The following is a 25294-nucleotide window of genomic DNA, read 5'->3' as shown; positions in this document are numbered from 1 at the left end:
TAAGAGTAGTGACTGATCTTGTCACTTGTTAGATTTGTTGAAATATTTCAAGCAGGGTTTACTGATCAATATCTATATGGAGAGCATGAGAAAGAGTACACCAGATCCTGCAAGAATTCTTTAACTGAGTTTAGAAGGGGGGACATATATTTGAAGTGAAAGGAAAGACTACTGAAATCTTTAGATTCAATAACCCATGCACTTCTCTTAAGCTAAGAATCTGTAAGGATCAGTGAAAGCACGTTGGACTATTTCAAAGTGTCTAATTCATAGAATATTTAAAAAAAAATAATTAGAAGGTGGCAAGCATTTTTTCACACAGCAAATACCTAACTTCAGGATGTCATTCTCAGACTAATAAATATGCAATAAAGCACCAAGCATTTATTCTTGAATGTAGGCAAACCAGTCACATCCTGGGGTGCACCTCACTGAAGTGATGTCTGTTTGGCAGCTAAGTGACATGTTTCCTTATGAAATTGTTAATCCCTTCTGCCACCCTTCCTAACCCATTCCTCACAATACCATTTTTTCAGTTGTGCTTCTTTATCATTTAAAACAAGAGGTGTTGGACAATAGTCCTTATATAACTTAGTAATTGGCTTCCAGTAACAGTCCAACCTCCTCTCCCCCATGTCAGCTTTCCTAGACCTGAAGCTGAGTTATGTTTTACTTAAAGGACTAATGTTTACAAGAATTCCAGAAATAAAGAGTCAGTGTCAAGAAGAGTGACAGGAACTGAAAAAAAAAGAGCTATGCACTGAACCTAAACAGAGATCAAAGATGTGTTTTGAGCTTTTGTTGATCATTTAAGAAAACAAACAGGTTTCTTGGCAGCAACTGAGTGACCTGTGTGATATTCGGTTATTGTGAATTTATTCCTTCTTACCGTATTTACATTGGTATCAATGGAAAACAAAGTCACTGATGTTGATATATTACAATGATGAAAGTAAGTACAGAAATTACAAGATTTCACACTGAAATGCAAAGTGACTTAGTTCACTCACAGAATTCCAAAGGATACTTTAATGCAACACATACTTGAGCAAAGAAATAAAAATTTGGACGAACATGTTTATCAATGGGGAAAAATGGCTTAACCTTTTAAGAAGTTTTCAAATGGTTTATGGTAACCTCTGATTGATTAATTTCAACCTCACCTGCTTGACTTTTGGGAGCTTCGTGAATAAAAGCTGAGGGGGGCTGTCCACCCACTTCACACCTGAACAGAAAATAATCTTCCCACCCACTTCCTCTGATAAAGCAGTAAATTGGGATTGAGTTACTTCATACTTCTGCTTTCATGATGTGTGGAACCAGAAAAAAGGGCATAGCAGCTTTGTTCTTCAAAGAACTCTCAGTATTTTGGTTGATCAGTATATCTGTAGTAAGAAAAAATATTTTCTTTGAACAGGAGACCTGTCATACTCCGAAATCCAAGGCTGTTAGTTATTCATCATACATCCATGATGTATATCACATAGAAAAGTAAAACACTATTCTGGACAGTATATTGCTGTCCCCAGGCATAGTTTTGCCTGGGTTTGTCTTATGCCTTTTCTTGATTAAGTTATTAAAGTTGCCTAAACCCTAAGATTTTTGAAAGGTATTTCAGTACCTTAAAGACAGATGTAGATTTGCCAAAAACATTTAATCATCTAACTCTCACCATTATGATTTCTAAAAGCACCTGCGTAGGTTAGGTTTTCAGGTGCTTTCCAAGCATGCCAATTCCTTTGAAAATACAGTCTGCAAGCCTTATTTCAGAGTTCCAAATTAAAGAGGTGTTGCCATGACTAGACAGATGTTAATGACATCAACAGCTATTCTGAGATTTATTATGGAGGCATCTTAATCAAGAGCATCTGATCCTTCTTTTGGGACTAGGACTGATGGGAGACTTATGGTCTCAGATATTGCAGTTCTGATGATGTGTGTGTGAATATTACTTCCATGGATATAAAACCACTGAGTAAATATTATCTTTATTTATGGAATGGTATTTCTTAATAAAGTTGCAGCTGGAGGCCTTTAAACTAGATCTGACTGTTGTATAGTAACTTGTGCCAACTGTGAAGTGTCAGTCAGTAGTATAAAATATTTACTAACTAAGGCAAACTGTGATGAAATGGAAAGAAAAAAATATGAATCTCTATCAAAATTAAAGCTCTTGAAAGTACACTCAATTACCGTCAAAAGGCCTAAAGTATTTAACCTTTAATGTATGAATATTTGCCTTATGTTGATTTATTAGGAATTTCAAGCTAAGAAAAGGTGTGTTGTTTCAGTTTGTTGATTGCCTCTGAGGATCTTCTTTGCAAAGGCCAGCTACCTAGGGAATACCTAATTCCTTGCAACAGCTTGTCAATTATAGGTAAATGCACACGTTGGAAAAGCAAGAGAGCAGAATAGGGGCAGTAAACTAAAGAGTTACTTTGTGTACCAAATACTTTCTACAAGGGGAGAATTAAGTGGTACCAAAAGATAAAATGCACAGCTTACAAACAGCTACATAATGAAAATAAATAGAAAAACATTCTCTGAGACATGAGTCCATAAACACACTATTAATTCACAGCAAATGAAAAAAAGATGAAAATATATTCAAATTACTGTCTTGGGATACCATCCAGAAGTCGTCGTATCACGGCTAATTTCATATATGTGTAAGTGACTTTCCTTATACAAAATGGTACACAGGAGAGCAGAATTTGATTTCTTAAATACTGTCTAGCTGGATGTAGAATTAGGACTGAAATGAATCGCTTCTAGTCACAGTATATTAATCTCTGAAATCCGCTTCATATGTTGCCACTAAATGATAATTTTTAAATATTAACAGATCTTCAGAAGCACAGAAGATGAATGATCTTTCTCTTCCTACTTAACTACCTATTATGTAACACAAACATTTAACATTTTGTCAAAGGTATTACGTCTTCGGTTTTATATCAGAATAAGAAAGCTGGATAAAATACTGACTGTTGTCAATTTTTACTCTTATTAAAAAAGGAAACTGTTGGGAAGTCTTGGCAATACCCCAACTTAAGTTTATAGGCACAAAAAAAAAATAGTCTTGAGACGCATTTAGACAGAATTTCTAAGAATGCTTTGTAGCATAAAATAAACACGCAACAGAAGTTGTATTCAGTATCTTTATTTTCTGATAGTCTTGACTTTAACTCCAAGGAGTGATTTAATTCCTTGTCTTCTACCTCAGCAACATTGAACAATTGTTCATTGTCTAGTTCCAACGTTTTCCATTATTATCAGGTCCATAAAAAAGTTAATAGTGTTATTATTCACTAGCTTCATTAGCAGAATTTTCCAGAAATTTAATCCTGTTTTGCTATTTCAGCATAAATTTATACACATAGGCCTCAAATCTGATAGTCCAGAGTTGAGTAAACCCACTGGACCATGCAGATTAGGCCCAAATCACTGAGGTGATTTACTTTTCTTACAGTTCGTGAAAAGTTTCTCAATCATAGAGAGGCAGAAAATTTAAGCAACAGTGAATATTTCAACTCCAGAACAGTTATTCTTAAAGAAATTGTAGAATTTTCTGCGTGATCATGCTATACTTGACTCACACTCTGCTCTTTTACATATGATACAGAGGTATTCTTAATCATTATACTGATAATGACATAATAAATGCAATATCTTTTCATCATATACATATTATATCATACTCCTAAAAGCACAACTTAACATTATTCTTTCAAAATCTCAAAAGAATTCTGCTGCCAAAGAGAGTAGATATATTAATGTGCAATGACATCAGTGTCAGAATTATGCCCAGACTGATTCATATTAGTTCATAAAAGAATATCAGAACCTCTGATAGGGGTAAGGGGTCAGAATCTATGTAAGTGGTCTGTAGTAGTTCCGGCAGCTGAATTGCACCTGTGAGTGATAAAATGGTAATTGTACCATATTATCAGTCTGCAACACCGACATTACCGTGTCATACCACTACACCATTACATGGGTGGAGAGGTAATATTTGTCTTTAATTTCTTTTTAATTTTTACCAGAGAAAATGTTTTCTGTGCGAGACATGCAACATAAAATAGTAAAGAATGAATATTTCTACAGATATAATACTAGTATCTATGCATCTGCTTTATTATTATTTTCTCTATTAGGTTTATTTTGTTTTTCCTTTACGTAAACATGCTGTATAGTCTTCTCAACAAATACACCCAGACAGCACTGTTCATCCACTAAACAAATTCAAGCTGTGTGATTTGTCTCTGTCTTTCGCCATGGTAAACTCATTGCTGACTTACGCTACAGCAACTCAGCCATCTTCACAGCATCACTTCAGACCTTTAAGACCTCTGTTTTCAAGTCTGGATCTCAGGTCATCACATCACCAAGAACTGCACAACACACTAACTTTTAGCATGGGACTAGCATCAATATCTCCAGGTACTATCTGCTATCATCTCAGCTTGTCTATCTCACTTTTAGCTTTTATGGAAGCTGTCCCTAGTAAATAGTCAACCCTACCTAAGGAAGGTTGTTTATATGTACTAAAACTTACCAAAACTAAAAGATTATAACAATAACCAGTGTGTAAATATTCTCATCTTTGCTTAAGTCTTACCATTTTCTGTACATTTACAGACACTCCAACTACTTTAAATGTTTCTGTTAGGCATGTCCTTGTGTTTACATCACTCTGTTCTCTCAAAAAAAAAAGCTCACTGTAAGCTTTACTTTCATCCTCCTTTTCTCTGCCCCTTCTCTCCAAACAGTCTTAACCATTTAGGTTTTCTGTCTCTCTTCAGCCTCTCAAATTTAGTAAAAAAGCTGTGTAACTATGTAATGTCTTCATCACTAAAAACATGGCCTTTTTTTTTGTAAGGTGGCTTATTTACATCTACTGGTTTTTTTCCCACTAACCCCAAATAACTTGACAGTAATTATCTTGTCAACTAATTTACTCTTTATTTGTGACTCTCGTGGTGATGTACAACACATTAAAAAACTTTTCACTCTGCACAATTATCTTTTCTATTTCTGGTTTTAGTGTTATTTCCTTCTGATGAGGCATTTCAGAGGCAGTTGCCTCAGTCCTCTAAAGGAAATGGAATTTTGTACCCCACCTCTTGGCTGCAAATGCTTTCCTTCCTGCAGAATTGTAGATTGAAGGTGATAACTTTCAAGGGATGCTTTTTCTCAACCTGAATGAATCTTGACATACAGTTAATATCAGTGGGATGGGAAATTTTTATTTTTTGATACAGAGTAAATGAAGGACAGGGAGAAGACTTTAGTAGATGAAATAAAGATAATTCTTTATGTTAATGCATTAAAAAAGAAAATCTGTTAAGAAACTTTTTTACTTGAAGGCATATACAGTAAAGCTCACTTCACCAAGCATATGAGTGGTATGAGTAAACGGCAAGAGGATAAAAGAGCTGCCAAAATACCCCAGCACCACCACATAATAGCATCATGCTACAAGTAGAAGAGTACCTTCTTAATAACGCTTGCTTTTCATGTTACATCGTTCTGTAAAACTACTCTTTAAGAGACATTTTGTTTCTGAGCCAGCACACTGACTTTAAGATCAGGGTTTGTGCAGAACAAAACTTATGAGACCCAAAAAGATAACTGATGACACTTCTTGCTGAATTAGCTTTATTCTGATTCTATAAAGTAGTGGACTTTCTTCCAAACAGGATCTTTTTTGTTGTTGTTGTTTTGAAATAAATAAGTGGAATTCTAATGATTTAAACATTGGTGTTTCAGATTCTAAAGATTTATGTATTAATGTAGACAATAACAGTCCAATTTTCCCTCTCCCCCAACATTAAAAAACAAAGAAAAGGCATGTATGTTAACCGTAGTATTTTGGACACTTTCCAGTTTGGATAATTGCATTATGTCTGCTAACAATTCTCCCGCAGTTTCAATTAGATACAATGTTCTTTTTCACTGTCCTGGGCTTTTGTTCAGTATTGCTGTTCACTGTTTAACAGCTGCCACATTTCACTCCGGAGGTGCTTGCATTTTAGTATTTAATGAGATGAGCCTTATAACAGGGCTTTCAATTAGCTGCATTGTGACTTTTAAACCGCAATCTGTATGGGAAAAATTAGATGCTGTGGGAAGGTAGAATTTCTCAGAAGTTGTTCAGATAGCTTAAAAAAGAGCCAGATGTCTTGTATAACACAAAGATGCAGAGACAACATGAAAATCAGGGTTTCTATCCACCGAAATAATCAGTAGGCTAGGGAATCACAATCATCCCACCGTTATTCTTTGAACGTATAGAACTTTTTTGTTTTTTGTTTTTTATTTGTTGCATTCTGTGCAAAATGAAACAGTTTGGGTAGGGAAGGCTGGGTGTAACCTCAGTCCACAGCCATCAACGTCTCCCACTTTTCTTCTCCCACTGAAAAAGAATCAGATATGCTTTTGAGTTCAATCAGAAGAAATAGAGAATTGGGACAGCTTTGCATGAATATTCTCTACCTAGCTGTAGCTGGAATGGGAGGGAGGTGTGATTGTCATTGTTATGTGTTGGTATAAAGAAATGACCCTATCTAGGAGAAACGTCTCAGGAATTTTTGGAAGAGACCTGAGAGCAAACAAATGAATAAGATACTTGTCTACATCAGTTGGAAAGATACTGAAGCACTAGAGAAAACCTGGTGCAAAAAATACATTTGTCCTTATCGTTACTCATAGTTGAGCTACAGGTAGTTTCAGTGGTGTCTGTGAATTTCATTGGTTAGCTCTCCACACAAACGTATGGGGGACCTAAAGCAAGCATTCAGATATTCAAGAGTCAGATTTCAGCATTCAAGATTCAGATTCAATCACTGCAAACTGTCACAACACTGACATATTAAGGGCCATGTGGTAAAAAGGCTGAGGTAGTCCCCAGTCTGCTCTGGCACACAACACCCAAACTATATGTGACTCAAGGCTTTTAACTGAGATTAACTCCCATCTATCACTCAACAATGAATGCCTACTAACGGTTGGGTCATATTGTGTGCAATCCCGAAGCAGATTTTCCACTTCAGTTTCATCTGGAAGCTATCCAGCTTGCAGACCCAGGACACAAAGTGAACCAAAACCTGGTCAGTGGAGACAGTCAGAAGATCCATTTCAAAAGCCTGGTACAAATTCTAATGATAACGTTAACACTGTGTTTGTAAAATTTTGTAACCCAGTTTACTTGTAAATCTTAAAGTAAATAAAGAGAACTTTACATTTACAGGTCATGCAAATAAAAATGTAAGACAAATGGATGAGATATTCATCCCAAGATCCTGTCGCTTGGACAGCTCTGGAAATATTTCTAAAATGCTGCTGTTTCTCAGACACTCAGTTATAAACACTCTAAAAACATCTGCAGATGAAGCAAACCATAAAAGTAACTGAGTTATTTATGATGTCAACAGATGACATGATGTAGCTAATGCTTATAATACAGCAAAACCCCAACAACAGATGGATTTTTAGAGATACATGAATTTTATCGCAAGATAGGGAAAGAATAGGTGCGATATTCCTTAAAACTAAATTATGATAAAAGAAGCATGACTGTATTCAAATTGCTTCTTAGTTTTAATTGGCTACATATGAATATGTTTCTCTGGTTTCGTTGATTCATTTCCTTTTTACTTTTTAGCTCTAGATAAAGGAATTATGGAATACTAATGACATAAATTGTGCAGTTTGGAGCAGTTTGAGATATACATAATTTCTGAGTTTATCCATTTATCTGACCAGGACTACCTTGGATTGTCTTAATCTGTATGCAATAAAATCACAAAATCTTTACTTGTACAGCACCAACCCACTATTGCTGAATGTTTTGTTGTGTGGTTTTTTTTTCCTTTCACACCAGGAAAGACACAAAACTGTATGTGATACAGCAAAATACGTATCAGGAAAACAGTCTTCCCTGTATTCCTATGTGATACAAGTACTCCTGCATACAAAATTTATTTCATAATACGTTCCATAAGGTTGAAATCTTCTTTCTTTTTACTAATCACTTCACCTTTCAACAAGTTTTGTTAGATCACTGAATCATGACCAATGATTCTTAACATATTAGGATACACAGTTCACACTGATGAACTAAGAAATTAAAATGTAATATGAAACAATGACACTGAGAATATTAGGAACAATCCTTTTGATGTGGGGAAAGAATTCATAATTAGACCAAGATTTGCCCTTTAGTTAAAATATTATCTCAATGATAACGCTGGATGAAATGCATTTTTGGGGAATTCAGTGAAATAACATTACAACTACAAGAAGCTATCACGTATTTTTTGTCCTGAAGCAGCCGTATTTCATTATATAGTACAGAAGGTTAGAAAGCAATCAAGTGTGTTTTGCCATCCTTGTCTCAGGCTAAGGTAATTATTAGTCTGAGAGTTTCTCTCTCTCTCCCTCCCCCCCTCCTCCTATTTTTTTAACTGTGCTTACCCAAGAGGAAAATGAACCACAGTACTTATCAGCACAATGCATACATCAGTGATATTGAAGGCAACTGACCATGTCTGGACCCATAGGTTAGCTGAGAATCCATTAGTGATTCAAAAAATAAAATAAATAAAAAAAGTCTTTGAATGTAAGCTATAGCTAAGTGATAAGTGTAAAAAAGTCACAAAATATGACAATGTAATTTGCATTAATATTGGATCAGAAAGGCTCTTAAAAGGCCAAGTTACAGAGGTGAAAAGTTACCCATAAGGGGACTGAAACCAAACTGTCTATAATAATAATAACTTAAAAAATGATTCTGTCATGTAGTTACTTGTACCGTCTGAAAAAAATAAAATAATATTTTTTTTTTTTAAGAAACACCTTTTTTTTTCACAAAAGGATGACTACCAGAAGATTATAAAAAAGAATAAAATAATTAAAAGACCCTTACGGTTTTGAGTGGGACAATGACCTTAGACTAAAGAGACACATTCAGGTTAAAAGTTGAAGATGACATAATAATTTAAAAAATTATTTCTACTATATTTTTGGATTTGTTTTAGTCTTGTTGGTTCTATTTTAAGTTCACATTGTGCAAACTGGGTTTTAGTAATTCTCATATAATTTCATATCTTCTACAGAAATCTCCATATGAAAAATTTTTACTATTAGCTATTAACACATTGCAACGTCTTTAAAGTTTCATGAAATTTCATTAATGGTCTACTTCTACACTTACTACAAAACATTTCTTTTACATATGACACAAAAACTTTCCATGATAAATTTGAATAACTCCTCCTTCTGGTCAAAAGAAACTTTAAGAAGAAAGATGCATCATTTCTTATGCAGTTATACTTGAAAAGGAAAACATTTATGTACCTAGCAATCATGTCTCCATACAGTCTTCATATTACCCAAGATGTAGATTTAAATAAATGCAGGTTTGTCACCTGTATCTTTTATGAAGTCTTCATTTTATCAGAAAAAATAATCTTCAATCATTGTACCCAAGGATTAATAGAACAGTTATAATTGAGACTGATACTCTAAACTGGAGAGAGGTGAATTTGATGGATGGACCACTCAGCGCATAAGGAACTGGCTGGGTGGCCTCACTCAAAGGGTTGCTGTCAATGACTCAATATCCAAGTGGAAACCAGCGATGAGCGGTGTTCCTCAGGGGTCAGTACTGGGATCAGTGCTGTTTAACAACATCTTTTTCAGCGACATGGACAGTGGGATTGAGTGCAGCCTCATCAAGTTTCCCAACACCACCAAGCTGTGTGGCGCGGTTGACACGCTGGAGGGAAGGGATGCCATCCAGAGGGACCTTGACAGGCTTGAGAGATGGGTCTGTGTGAACTTCATGAAGTTCAACCAGGCCAAGTACAAGGTCCTGCACCTGGGTCAGGGTAATCCCAAGCACAAATACAAGCTGGGTGGACAAGGGATTGCGAGCAACCCTGAGGAAAAGGACTTGGGAGTGTTGGTGGACAAGAAGCTCAACATGACCTGAAAATGTGCACTTACAGCCCAGAAAGCCAACCATATCCTGGGCTGCATCAAAGGAAGTAATGGCCAGCAGGTCGAGGGAGGTGATCCTGCCCCTCTACTCCACTCTGGTGAGACCCCACCTGGAGTACTGCGTGTAGTTCTGGAGTCCTCAGCACAAGAAAGACATGGACCTGTTGGAACAGGTCCAGTGGAGGGCAATGAAGATGATGAGAGGGCTGGAGCACCTCTCCTATGAAGAGAGAGGTGGGCTTGTTCATCCTGGAGAAGAGAAGGCTCCGGGGAGACCTTATAGGAGCCTTCCAGTACCTAAAGGGGGCCTACAGAAAAGATGGGGAGGGACTCTTTATCAGGGAGTGGAGCGATAGGATGAGCAGTATTGGTTTTAAACTGAAAGAGGGCAGATGTAGATTAGATATTAGGAAGAAATTCTTCACTGTGAGGGTGGTAAGACATTGGAACAGGTTTCCCCTAGAAGTTGTGGATGCCTTATCCCTGGAAGTGTTCAAAGGCAGGTTGGATGGGCTTTGAGCAACTTGGTCTAGTGGGAAGTGTCCCTGTCCGTGGCAGGGGAGTTAGAACTAGATGACCTTTAAGGTCCCTTCTAACCTGAACCATTCTATGATTCTATAATTACACAAGCCAATGAATTTTAAAGCTCAGGTCCCAAACTATGATCAGACATGTAGACATTCAGATGTTATTTAGGCATTTCCAGCATTCATGATCCATCTGGAGTAAAGTCTGAATACATCCTTCAAAAGAAAACAGCATAGTCTTATCTGAAAACATACAAATACACAATGATATTTGATTTAAATTAATGGAAAACCTCTGTTACTATCCCAGTTGAAATGGTCTCAGAAACAAAAACCAAAGATCAGCGGTTTCATGATCTATGAACTCTATGTGGAGTTTCTGGAATTAACTCTTTACAACTTTTGTCTGCATGCTTTTAATCTCTTAGGGACATTTCTTCAAATGTTCAGAGAAAGCTGTGCAATTTTCTATGAATCCGTTTCGTCCACATACTATATTTTTCAAAATATGCAGTCGTTTATTAGTATTTGCCAACCTTATCCCATTACATTAAGAAAAAAACAGTTTCTCTAGAGGAGGAGTGCCTATACTGCTGTTAACACAACAGCAGGACCTGTTGGTATATATTGCATGCTCCCTTGTTGTGTCTGGATCTCTCCAGTCAAAGAAAACAGGGATACGAGAGGAGAGAGAAAACAAGTATTTGTGGCCCATCACAATATTCAGTAAGAAACATGTGCCCCTAGATCCATGAACTGGGATGTGCCTCCTGGTCCTACAGGTTAGATTTGTACACTGGAGAGACACCAAGAGAAAGAAATGCTTCCACTAAAATAAATTTCCCTGTGGCACGCTTTCACAACCTTCCTGTGATACATGGTACTGCAACCCAGGAGTCCATTTCGTGAGTTTTGGACTATTCCTGCTGAGTGTTACTGTTTATTGATAAGGAGAGCATCAAGGTTTCTCCTATGGCTTTAAACATATGCTTTCCACGACAGTGACTGATTTGGGTCTCCACCAAAGGATTCCTGAAGGTGGGCAGGAAAAGCTTTCAGTTTTCAAAAAACTGAAAACATCAGAGAGGAGTAAAATGATTCTGGTACCCAAGCTCAAATTTCCACGACTGGACACCTAGGCAGAGCTATGGAGGAGGTGCTGTCCTCATAGACCATCGCTGGCTGTGCTGTTGCATGAATTGAGATCATTTTTGTAGATCCCCAGGGTGATGGAGGAGGGATGAGCAAGACCTGGCCAAAGACCTACCACCACCACACCTTCCCCAGCCCCAGAAGAGGGATTTGCACATCCCAGGCAGGAAGTACAGACCCAGTCTGAGGGAGTCAGGCTACACAACTACAACCTTTGTGAAGCAGAGGGGAGAACTGAACAGGCGGCCCAGGAGCTTCCAGCAGGAACTCAGTCTTGTGGCCTAAGACCTCCCCAAGGGCAGAGGCGCAGCACTGATGGCAGCACCTCTCATGCTCACACTGCCTGCTTCAGGAACCCCAACCGTCCAGGTCCTTTCTCCAGGTCACCTAGGGATTGGCATAGCAGGCTGGTTGTATCCTGCATTCTGCAAATTTTGCTTCTCTGCTTCAATCAGAAGTGAAACTCTTAGACAAACTAAAGTGAAAGTGGTTTGTATCAGACTAGTTATCCCCCTGGGTGACCACTGCAGAAAGATGACCAGTTTGTTGTTTCCTGTTTGTGCCCCTCTCCCCTCTGGACCTTGAGTGTGTGTGATCCCACCTCCTTGTGCTCAAGTGTCCGTGCTCTCACCCTGAATAGTAATGGAATGCAAGATGTGCTAGTTGTTTGAGAACTTCAAATCATTCCCCTAGTGAGTGCCCTGTTAAAATCCATGATAAGTTGCTCTGGTTTGAGATGGAACAGAATCACAACACAAGTTAACATTCAAATCTGACCCTATGTAAACTAAAGCGAAGTGGTGCTGGGGAGCACAATTGTGTAGCTGAAAGCAGGGTCAAGAATGAGGATCCGTTCTACAGCCCGCTCAGTTCTGTACGTTTAGGGAGGAGGTGAGTCAATTTTAATTCTCTGATTAAGGTTGTCCCAAGTACAAGTGAAGGGAGAAGAGAACAAAGTTCTAACAAGAGCAAGTAAATAAGATCTGTGGTTTTGTAATTTGGGTTTTTCTTAAACACAAGTTTGAAATATTCTCTGCATATATTTTAAAACTATGATAATATAAGGTTGCTTTATGAAATTTAACATTCAAACTTCTGAGAGACCGTAGAAGTTATGTGCTAGCAATACTCTATCTTCTTCACTTTTGAGAATAGTTCAGTGTAAAAGATACTACTTTCCCCTGGACAATCAAACCAACAGGATCTGTTGACAAACCTCTTTGGCAGTCTTAGTATCAGTGGTGGTTCCTCTGGATGCTCTATAAATAAAGTCCTGTGAGAAGACAGTTGACTGGAGGATGCTACTTGCATGCCTTGAATATGGCTAATTACAGTTTCTGTACGAGTGGTGTTAGTACTGGTATCCATTATGACAAGACTCTCTATCAGTTCCTGTTTCTCAAAGCTCAACTTCAGCATTTGTAATGTCACCATCTAAGATCTTTCTTGTGGTAGCAAAACAATAATTTTTGGTGGTTATTCCAGTTTCCTTGCTGGCTCTCTCAATATCTTCACATTCTGTCATTCCCAGAAAAGACAGAGGCTCTTTCTGTCTCTCATTTATCTGAGTTATGCCTGTCCAAGTAGTACTGCTGTTAAATTCAATACTTTCTAGCTCCTGGTCACTATCACTATCAATTGTAATCACAACTGGAAAAGAATGTGCCGAGTTACTTGTGTGATCTTTCTGGTTTTTATTCTTACACTTTCCCTTTTTCTTTTTATGATGCCTCATTTTATCATTTTTCCTTCATAGATTGTCTCCACACTTGGACTCCTAATCTGTTTTTTGTTTTTTGTTTGTTTTTTTTTATTTTCTTACACATTGTTCCACTACTTGCTTGATTGTCTGAAAGGCTATCTTCATTTTTGTAGCAGTCAGTGAATTTTAATAGAGCTTTCTTGTGATCATTTCCTTTTTCTAGACTTATGCTGTCCTTGACTGCATTGTCCAAGTGGTGAGTTTTGTACTTACTTTTCCAACAGGCTTTTCACTTTTAATTCCATCAGTACTTCCAGAAGGTGTCCTTGACCTATTGCTTGATTGACTCCTTGACTTGCAGTTTTCCTAGTAACAATAGTGTGTTTCATTGAGTATCCTACAGCTAAGTAGACCTACCATTTCAGTAAAAGACTGTATACTGTATTCTGGACTAGTAGCTTGCCTTGAATAGTGAACATTGGACTGAATCCTCCTCCTGCATGAGGATTCATAAACATCTTCAGCCATGTTTTGACTACATAAACCAGAACACTCCTGGTATCTACTTTGGCAATTATCTGTCATATAATAATGATGACTGTCTGTTCTTCTTGATCTTCTTTTGCCATGGCCTTTGCTACATGCTCATGATCTACTTAATTCTCTGGATGTAGTGCTTTCATGAATTAGAGAGCCTCTCTGGCTTTCTTGAGAGGTGCAGGTGTCATGAGTTCTCAACATTCTCTTGTTTCTTTTGCTCCTGTGTATTCTACTCTCTCTGTTTCTTGATCATTTCCTTTTAAGTTAAACTTTGCCACAATGCCCCTTCCTAGTCCTATAGTCATGACTGCCTTAACTGTGCTGCGAATAGGATTGTGGACTCCTGGGCATTCCTTTTCTGCACAATCTGTTATTACAAGGAGAGCACATTGTGTCCTTTCCTGAAGAGGGGCTCCAGATCAAGTCCTGTGGAGACAGATCTTTTACTTTACATTTATTTTTATCATCTTTCCTCTTGACTGCAGGGGGTGAGAAGCTTTTGCACCTTCCTACATTTTCTGAATATATGAAAGAGTACGTCAAAGAACTTCTGCTTGGTTCGCTGTCACTATAACTGTGAAACTGAGTTCGCTGCTGTTTCTTTACGTTTTCCCTTTTCTCTTCCCTGACTGACTCCTCAGTGTCCAAAGACAGCTCAGCAGGTTCTGGTGTCCTCTTAAGACACCCAACAATAACACAATTGTCCAAAGAATAGTCACTGTCCTTTAAGTCAGCATTAGCCTGAAACTGAGTTTACTGTTCAGTTCACCTCACAGCAAAGTCATCACCAGAACTTTCTGAAATCCCTAGAGGAGAACTTATTGTTCCATGAACCTCTCTCTCCTGAAATGGAACGTGATAGCCCTGGAGTTTCATCACCCAAGAGGGACTGATGAATACCAGTCACAAATGAACTGTGATCTAGTTCTTGAGAATCTGCCTTATAGAGAGAGATATTGTAATAATTGTTGAGTCTGAACAGTTCTTTCCATTATTCAATGGAGCAGGAGAGTCATATTTGACATGCTGATCAGATGCTTCTAAGTTAAAAGGAAATAGGGCAAGCCTGGCAAATTCAGCTGAATTATGGTGTTCCCATGTTGGACTATTCTGGTAAGGAAATGTCCAGCCATCAGGGCTGGCAAAACAGCCTTTTTCTGAAGGTCTGAGTATGTACTCCTTAAAGTTATATTCATAACAAGTTCTGTGGAAAATAGAATAGAAAGACTGCTTGCAGAGCTTTGTTTTTTGATCATTCGTGAACAAAACTGAAACAGAACCTCTGGAAGCAGTGATATAGATAGCCAACATTGTCAAATCTGCCCAAGCAGATGGGGCTTTAGAATCAGGAGATGCTCATTCCAGTCACCTGAGGTACTGGTTTTGGCTGGGGTAGAGTTAAATTTCTTCATAGTAGTTTGTATGATGCTGTGTTTTGGATGCCAAGAAGTTTTACTTATTGCTGAGCAGTGCTTACACAACCTCAAGGCCTTTTCTGCATCTCAAACTGTCCTACCAGTGAGTAGGCTGGGGAGCATAGGAAATTGGGAGGGGACACTGCTCTGTCAGAGGACCCCAACTAACCAAAGGGATATCCCTTGGTATATACCCCATGTACCATACGACATCACATTCAGCAATAAAAGCTGTGAGAAGAACAAGGAAAGGGGGGACGTTTGGAATTATGACATTTGTATTCACAAGTAATTGTTGCACGTGATGGAGCTCTGCTTTCCTGGAGGTGGCTAAGCACCTGCTGATGGGAAGTAGTGAATGAATCCTTATTTTGCTTTCCTTGCGCATGCAGCTTTTGCTTTATTGGTTAAACTGTCTTCCTTTATCCCAACCCATGAGTTTTCTCACTTTTACCCTTCTAATTCACTCCCTCATCCCACTGCAGGGGGTGAGCAAGCAGATGTGTGGTACTAAATTGCTGGCCAGTGTTAAACCACAAGAATCATAGAATCATAAAATCATAGACCGGACAGTGTTGGAAGGCACCTTCAAGATCATCTAGTTCTGACCTTTCAGACATGGCCAGGGACACCTTCCACTAGACCAGGTTACTCAAAGCCTTATCCAACCTGACCTTGAAAACTTCCAGCGAGGGAGTATCCACAACTTCTCTGTGCAACCTGTTCCAGTGTCTTATCATGATGACAGTAAAGAATTTCCTCCTAATATCTAATCTAAATATACCCTCTTTCAGTTTAAAAGCATTATCCCTCATCCTTTCACTACACTAACAGTCACTTCCCTTCTTTCCTGTAGGGCCCCTTTATGTACCAAAAAGGTGCTATAAGGTCTTCTCAGAGCCTTCTCTTCTCCAGGCTAAACAGAACCAACTCTCTCAGACTGTCTTCACAGGTGAGTTGCTCCAGCCCCCTGATTATCTTTGTGGCCCTCCTCTGGGAGGCTGTTGTGGTTTGCCTCCAGCCAGCAACTGGCACCATGCAGACACTCACTCACTCCCCCCAACTATCCTAAGTAGGGTATGAAGAAGAGGGAGAAAAGGAGGGGGGAAAAATACTCGTGGATTGAGATAAAGACAGCTTAATAGAACAGTAACAGAAGAGAAAAATGATGATAATAATAGTAATCACAGAATCATAGAATCGTAGAATCATTTAGGTTGGAAAAGACCCTTGGGATCATCGAGTCCAACCATCAGCCCCACTCTACAAAGTTCTTCCTTACACCATATCCCCCAACACCACATCTAAACAACTCTTAAAGATTCTCCAGGCCCTTCACCAGCTTCTTTGCCCTCCTCTGCACTCGCTCCAGGACCTCGATACCTCTCTCGTGTTGAAGTGCCCCGAACCGGACAAAATACTCAAGGTGTGGCCTCACCAGTGTTGAGTACAGGGGGACAATCACCTCCCTACTTCTGCTGGTCACAATGGTAAAAGAATATACAAAATAAAGCGATACAACACAAATTGCTCTCACCAGCTGATGATCCGTTTGCTCAGCCCATCCCCAGCAGCTATCATGGATTCCTCCCCCTCGGCCAGCCTCCCTTTATATACTGAGTATGTCGTCTATGGTATGGAATATTCCTTTGGTCAGCTTGTCCTGTCTATGCTCCCTCTCAGCTTCTATGGGATGCTGAAGAAGTCCTTGACTAATGTAAGCATCGCTTAGCAACAACTAAAACAGTATGTTATCAACATTACTTGCATACTAAATCCAAAACACACCTAGTAGAAAGAAAATTAACTCTATACCTGCTGAATCCAGTACAGAGGCCCTCATCCATCCTGTTGGCATCTGGTGCAACTTTTACTAGCTTAGGGCAAAAAGTTGCTTGTAAACTCCTTAGCTCCTGAAGTCATGTCCTACAGACACACAAGGTGTACAAACACGCATACAAGCACAGACACACACACAAGTGGACAGAAAAGTTGTGAGTTTGTGCTCAACAGCGACTGTGTCTAAAAGCGTGTATTCCTTTCTGTGTGCAGTCCCTCCATGCAAAGATCAGTACAATGGCGGGGAGTTGAAAAGATTCACAGGAGAAGAAGTTTTCTCACAAAAAGTCAAGCTGATGCAAAAGATCAGTCTTTGGGGTTGCATTTTGCATGTGTTTTAACCAGCCAAGAATACAGTTACACAGCAGCAATAAGTTTCATTTAAAAATTAGAGCAAAACCCACCTAAACTTTAAAACACATATTGGGAAATGCATGGGAGAGGTAAAGACATTTCCACACATAGGAGAGAACCATAAAACAACAACTAAGCTAATATTCAAATTGAAATTGCGCACATGCAACACTTTGATATACAAACGTTGATATTCCTGACACTTAATTTTCTAAACAGTCATAGAAACCCAATTCTCTCATCCCTTCAGGGAAAAAGAATATGATATTATGCTACAGAAATATATGAGTTTCTCAAATCTCTTTTCTGCTTGAAAATATTTTGTTTTCCTTTCATAGAGACAACAGTTACTATTACTGAAACCTGTGATTTCTCTATTTTTATAATTATTTTTAGGCAGGGATTTCATACCTTCCTTTTATTGTATCAACTGATGAATTTGTTGATTTAGCTTATAAAACTTTTTAACGGCATCTACAAGCAACATTCTGTAGTTTGGACAGCTGGATTTTAGGTGACATATTTGATGTACTTTATAAATGATGATATTTATGAGAAAAATTGTGCATTTGACCTCTATTTCACTGTCTTTCATAGTGAGTAGTTGAAATTGTGAGTATGCATGTTAACAGAAACAAAATTATTTTGTGAAATACAGCTTTTTACCTAGGTTGCTTTTATAGAAACAAGTGTTTTATATCTTGCAGGAATTTATAGTTTATCCTTCAATGAAGTCAATGCAATCATGAAATCATAGAATCATAGAATGGTTTGGGTTGGAAGGGACCTTAAAGGTCATCTAGTTCCAATCCCCCTGCCGTGGACAGGGACACTTCCCACTAGACCAAGTTGCTCAAAGCCCATCCAACCTGCCTTTGAACACTTCCAGGGATAAGGCATCCACAACTTCTAGGGGAAACCTGTTCCAATGTCTTACCACCCTCACAGTGAAGAATTTCTTCCTAATATCTAATCTACATCTGCCCTCTTTCAGTTTAAAACCAATACTGCTCATCCTATCGCTCCACTCCCTGATAAAGAGTCCCTCCCCATCTTTTCTGTAGGCCCCCTTTAGGTACTGGAAGGCTCCTATAAGGTCTCCCCGGAGCCTTCTCTTCTCCAGGATGAACAAGCCCACCTCTCTCTTCATAGGAGAGGTGCTCCAGCCCTCTCATCATCTTCATTGCCCTCCACTGGACCTGTTCCAACAGGTCCATGTCTTTCTTGTGCTGAGGACTCCAGAACTACACGCAGTACTCCAGGTGGGGTCTCACCAGAGTGGAGTAGAGGGGCAGGATCACCTCCCTCGACCTGCTGGCCATTACTTCCTTTGATGCAGCCCAGGATATGGTTGGCTTTCTGGGCTGTAAGTGCACATTTTCAGGTCATGTTGAGCTTCTTGTCCACCAACACTCCCAAGTCCTTTTCCTCAGGGTTGCTCGCAATCCCTTGTCCACCCAGCTTGTATTTGTGCTTGGGATTACCCTGACCCAGGTGCAGGACCTTGTACTTGGCCTGGTTGAACTTCATGAAGTTCACACAGACCCATCTCTCAAGCCTGTCAAGGTCCCTCTGGATGGCATCCCTTCCCTCCAGCGTGTCAACCGCGCCACACAGCTTGGTGGTGTTGGGAAACTTGATGAGGCTGCACTCAATCCCACTGTCCATGTCGCTGAAAAAGATGTTGTTAAACAGCACTGATCCCAGTACTGACCCCTGAGGAACACCGCTCATCGCTGGTTTCCACTTGGATATTGAGTCATTGACAGCAACCCTTTGAGTGAGGCCACCCAGCCAGTTCCTTATGCGCTGAGTGGTCCATCCATCAAAACCATGCCTTTCCAATTTAGAGACCAGGATGTCACGTGGGACAATGTAAAATACTTTGCATAAGTCATGTGGCAGCATCGTAGAAGGTCACCAAATTTGTTAGGCATGACTTGCCTTTGATGAAGCCATGTTGGCGGTCACCAGTCTCCTCCTCCTTTTCCATGTTCCTTAGGAAAGACTCCAGGAGGATCTGCTCCATGATCTTGCCAGGCATAGAGGTGAGATTGACTGGTCTTTAGTTCCCCGAGTCTTCCTTCTTTCTCTTTTTGAAAATGGGGGTTATGTTTCCCCTTTTCCAGTCAGTCGGAACTTTACCAGACTGCCACGACTTCTCAAATATAATGGAAAGCAGCTTAGCAACTTCATCTGCCAGTTCCCTCAGGACCCGTGGATGGATTTCATCAGTTCCCATGGACTTACGCACCTTAAGGTTCCTCAGGTGGTCTCAAACCTGATCTTCTACAGTGGGCTGTTGTTCTTTGTCATAGCCCCTGCCTTTGATAACAGATCCTGCATAATATCACCGCATAATTGATGCTAGCTTCTCTTTTTTGTATACTGAAATTGAGGTCTAAAAAAAGCAAGACCTCTTTGCTTACCTTCTGTGGTGGTCATGGACTCCCAGGGCAGTAGACGATCACATTTCTTGTTTCCCATGAAGAAGAGCTCTTTCTCCAGAGTCTGAACAAGTGATATTTTTCACTAACCTTCTCTTAATGTTGAAAAACAATGGTATCACAAGTGGACAAACATGGGCAGAGCTAGGAAAGTGTTTATTACTGTAATTCCTATTGATTGTAGTACAGTGGAAACAGAAAATAACAATAAATACTATATATATACACACACACACACACACATATATATATATACACTATCCTTCCAAAGGACTGCATACTTTGTATCTAGATGCTATTAGAGAAGACCTATTGTATCAAACCAAAAGCACATCTAGCAAAACACTCTGATTTCAACAGCGGGGAACAGCAGACATAAAGGTTAGAAGATAAAAACTAAGCATGGAGTATTTCCCTAGTATACCTTCTTAGCTTCCAGTCTGCAATATTTAAACATGTGTCAAGCCTCTATATGCAGAAGTGAAGTACAGGTGACAGGACATGTCCCATATATGTATAAATATTTTAGTGTTCTCTGTTGCATTGTAGTACACTGAAAATTAATAAATGTTACTGTACGTACTTGGTATTTCTTCCTATTCCTCTTGGATTGAAGAAACATATATATAGATAATATAAATATATAAATATAAATTATATAAAATATAGTATAAATAGATTGCAGAAATATATTAAAAATTATATAAATATAGAAATTTAAATTATATAAAATAAATGTTTGTGTTGTATGTCAAGCATGACCTCACAGCCAAATATGTAAACTGCTCAAATTAGAAATATGGACTGACCTTTGAATTAAAACATTTATAACTATCATTTTATTGTTAAACAAGATATTATTTTCACTATCCAATTATCTGTCGACCAAGCTGTTGAACAGGTTGTTTTTCTTTCTGTTTACAATAAAGTACAACATAGTTAAGCTTGTTTACCTATCAGTTTGCATGTTAATAATATTTTTCATTCCAACATTCATTCATCCAGTTTGAAAAATTAGGATGCTAAAAGAAAAACTAGCATTACACAGAAGGATAGGCAAATGTAGAGATTATATACAATCAATGAGTTTGGAGTTAAAGAACATAGCCTAGTTTACCCTAGAGAACCAAAAATAAATTCACCATTAGTTCTTGGCTCACACTCTTTCTAGGAGCAAAACATGGAGAATATACATCATTCATAATGTTACAACCAACCCACAACTTCAATAAATGGCAATTATTTCTAATATACTGAAAGTTTCTTGTATTTGATACTCACAGTTTTGCCATGTTAGCAGTTTGTCAAATAATTGTACTAACACTAGGTCCATAAAGAAACAACTAGTTTGTTGTGTAAATGTTCTATGAAAAACAATCATTGGTTTTTCCTTCCTGCCTGCTTGTCCCCACTTGGTCACCCCCAGTAATTCAGTGGTGCATTGAGGAATGAGCAAGCAGCCAAATGGTATTTTCTGTTAAAATACAACTATTTCTAACAAATCACATGTTGGCACTAATTTTTTTTCTACTGTCCCCTTTTTAAAATATTGTGAAAGATATCCATACTGCAAAATTAGTTTAATACATCCAGTCCAAAAGGTTCAGAAATGCATTTTGGAGTATTGTGATATTACAATACCAAGACTGCCACGAGAACAAAGAGTTTTGTTTTGTGATATTTCTGTTCTCGCTGTTCTGAGATTGTGAAGATGGATTCTATACAGTTTCCTGCTTTATTTTTGCAGTCTTTGTTATGAATATGGTCTGATTTTGTGCCAACCTTTGTCACTAGAATGAGAATCAGAATACATTATGAAAACTAAAGTGTACTAAGCATTAAAATTCTGTGATAGCTCATTCTTGTGACAAAGAGATCACTGGGAAAGAATGGCACAAAATTAATCACTTATAGTGACAGTCTCACGATTGTAATAAGAATAGAAAGTGGCGCTACATTTTGTGCATTTACATAACTAAGGAATGGTTTAAATTTAACTCGTTCACCTCTTCCTGTAAAACTAGAATTGCTGTACTTTAACTAATGACCATAGATAGTGAATATACAATATAAAAAAATAATAATCACAAATTCTTCTTATTTTTGAGTCATTCCCCAACATTTTCATAACATCTTTCTAATAAATATATTTACTTTTTTTCTTCCAGAAAAAGTCTCACCATCACCTCCCAGTACATAGCTATACACTCTGGAAGTACAGTGAGAAGGAAGGCAAAAATGCTCCTTTGGAAAATACAAAAAAAGAGAAGGAAAGCCCCTGCTGAAATGCTCCTTTTCAGAATCTTTTATCCTGTGATTATTGTTTTTCAGATGTTTTTTTATCACTTGTTTATTCTGATTAAAAAGAACACATTAAAAAGCAATTACTTTCAGGAATATCAGAAAAAACACAAAGATAATAGTATTTAGAAAACTCCTCTGTCCAGTTATTGACTCTTTCTTCTTTTCCTAGTTATGAAGTAAAATTATCAAACTCCAGCAAGAGCCCAGGCATATAGATCAAGGGCTGAGGCCTCACAGTAGATTAGCTTAGTTAGATACCACACGTAGGCAGATTTTTATTGACAAAAAACAACTATAGCACCCTTCACAAGTCGATGGAAGCTCTAGAAAGCCTACTTCATTGGAGAGTCAGTGAAGGGCAGCACCCAGAGTGGTCCTTGCTGTGACTGGCTCCTGGCAAACTCAAGGCATCCCAGACCATGGTAAATTTTAAAAGAAATCTGAGAAGCATACAAACCCATTCAAAAAAGGGCGGAAGCAACGTTCAGCTAGTAAGAAACTATCCTACATGCAGACTGAAAGACTGTTGCTGTGGTGTTGGTGTTCAAAGAAGTTTGGGCAGGGATTTTTTTGGTACTTTTCTCAGTATCTTGCATTTAGCACTTGTCAAAGACAAAATACTCAAGATAGACTAGCTGATTGGATTCAGGTCAGCATGCTTTTGACATCATTGTAAGCACTATCTTTATTCAGATATGTTTTCATTTACAGATGATTTTGGACTGTTGATTAAAATGATACACTGTTCTTCTTGGACCTGCTTACGTGTTTATAAAAATCAAATAAAATAAAATGTTCCTTGATTCTAATGATCCAGCTGCTTCATTAGATTTGTGACTATGTAACTGGAAAACAATACAGAGGTTAGATGAATATCTAACAAAAAAGTTACAAAGTTCTGGAGATTTCTCTCCTACTGTTTGAATTCTTTCTGTCATAGCACAGTTTCATAGAGCTGTGGTGGGATCTGAGATGAAACTAATCCTCTTTATGGATAAATGTGCTTGTCAGGTTATTACAGTGGTCCATTTTCTCTTCATTACAGCTGTCTTACAGTGAGCAAATTATACAAAGTAAGGCTTCTAATACAATAAAGTGTTCTTAACCATTACGAAATAGAGTCTTTTTCTCCTTTCTGCCAAAGTTCACTGTGGAGATACATAAGTAAAGTTACAATGTTGCTCACAAAAATGTTAGATCTCAAGGAAATGGGAATAAGATTATGTTTGGGTCATTTTTTAAATAATCTTGATTTAAGATATAGGAAGGAAAAAGAATTTATCCCTAAAATTATTTTTTATTGCTGATAATCTTCCCTTTGCTATGTGACTTACTAAAAATGTACCAAAAATGATCAGTTATAGAGTTTACACAGTTGCCATGTAATCATCAAAACTAATCTCAGTTTTAACTCTTTTAACTTAAGTTTTTTTGCCATGCAATTGTCATGCTAGTTCTGTTGCTAAATATAGTTTTAATAAATATCTTAGTAACAGTGGTTAAAAAATACTGTTTTTTATCACTGAGAGAGTGGGATGAAACAGAAAATGGATCAGGCAAGAATAAGCTTCCTCAGTTTGGAACCTGAAAATGTTTTTTACTGCATAATATCCATCCAAACTGGTAGAGTAGCAGAAAAAATTGTATTTCAAATTACAAATGGAAGCCAATAGCTTTTTTTTTTCTTCTTCTTTTAATAGTTTTTATTGTTTTGATATTTGGGAAGTAGAAGAGGGAACTTGTTAAAACTTATCGTAAATAAGGTTATTAAAAACTAATTTCAGACAGTAAGAGAAATTTTTCTTAATGTAAAATACAAGTAATAATTTAAAGGAATAAACATAGAATATTTCTAAATAATAAATCTATCACTGCGGCAGATCCTGATTTTTTCTAAATTCATTAATGTTGCATTTCCTTGGTGGTTTAGTAAGATATGATATGGTTTCTATATCTGTACTTTCTCCTATATCTTAGGAGTAAAAATAAAGAAGTTACAGAGAATGACCTTGTCCTTGACAACAAAAGACTAATGAGAGATGGTGGGTGATCAGTGTGTTCATCCCAGTAAGATCCTGTCTTGGTAATTCATAGCATTAGGAATCAGTCTTGGAAAATCATCTTTCTTGGTTTGGTGACTGAACTTAAATACAAAAGTCACTTACTCACTAACAGGTAAAAAATACAGCAGCTGAATTATTTTATTGGGGTTTTAAAAATATTTCGGAAGATTTTAATGTCTTCATACCCACACCTCATAGCTAATGGCTTCGAAGGCACGTCCCTTTCTTTGACAAATAAAGTTTTCATAAAATCACAAAATTTTATCTTTCAGATAATTTGAAAGACAATTTTGAAACACATTTTTTTTTTGCTGAAGCAGATAAAGATAGCATTTTAATTTTTTAAAATATAGCATCAGCTGAAATCCCAAATTACATTGAATTGTCAGAAGAATAGAGCTAAAGGTTGCACAACTGCAATTGTTGAATCTCAAAAGGAGATAGATATATTCCATTTGCTTTCTAGTTCAAGCTATTGTAGTGCTAAACCCTGTATAAGTATACCTGCATAAACACTTAACTGGTTCAGTGTCAAACTTAAAATAGCAAATCTAACCATTTTTCCCTAAAATATCAGAATTTATTTATTTGTTTGAAAAAATGTGATTTGCTGTATATCACTGTGTATGCACTGTTGCCTTTTCTGTGATCCCAGGGTAGTTCATTAGATTCTCAAGGATCCCCAGAGCTATACACTTGGGCTAAATTTGCCCATGGGAAATAATATGCTAAAAATAGTATCATCCGATTAAGTCTTCTCAGGCAAAACATGTGCTTGGTGGCCATAACATTCCAAATTAACATCCCACAACAAATTTAAAATTCAGTGTGATTACCTTAGATGATGATAATGTGCTCATGGCATTTAGTCCACTCAAGCATAGTATGGTGTTCTGATCATGAAAGTAAACTACTTGTCAAAACTTGTATTAAATTCAAGATAAGATAT

The 25294-nt window shown here is 37.8% G+C and overlaps 1 protein-coding gene and 1 pseudogene across 48 annotated transcripts in view; both read right to left on the bottom strand.

Annotated features, from left to right (window-relative positions):
- Positions 1-25294, bottom strand: part of PTPRD (protein tyrosine phosphatase receptor type D) — a 1281778-nt gene that overhangs the window by 845394 nt on the left and 411090 nt on the right. The window lies entirely within an intron of this gene.
- LOC134509060 (E3 ubiquitin-protein ligase Topors-like) lies at positions 13081-13911 on the bottom strand (annotated as a pseudogene).

Source organism: Chroicocephalus ridibundus, chromosome Z, assembly GCF_963924245.1.
Source record: "Chroicocephalus ridibundus chromosome Z, bChrRid1.1, whole genome shotgun sequence".
Lineage (NCBI taxonomy): Eukaryota > Metazoa > Chordata > Aves > Charadriiformes > Laridae > Chroicocephalus > Chroicocephalus ridibundus.
This window is presented reverse-complemented; position numbering and strand designations above follow the sequence as displayed.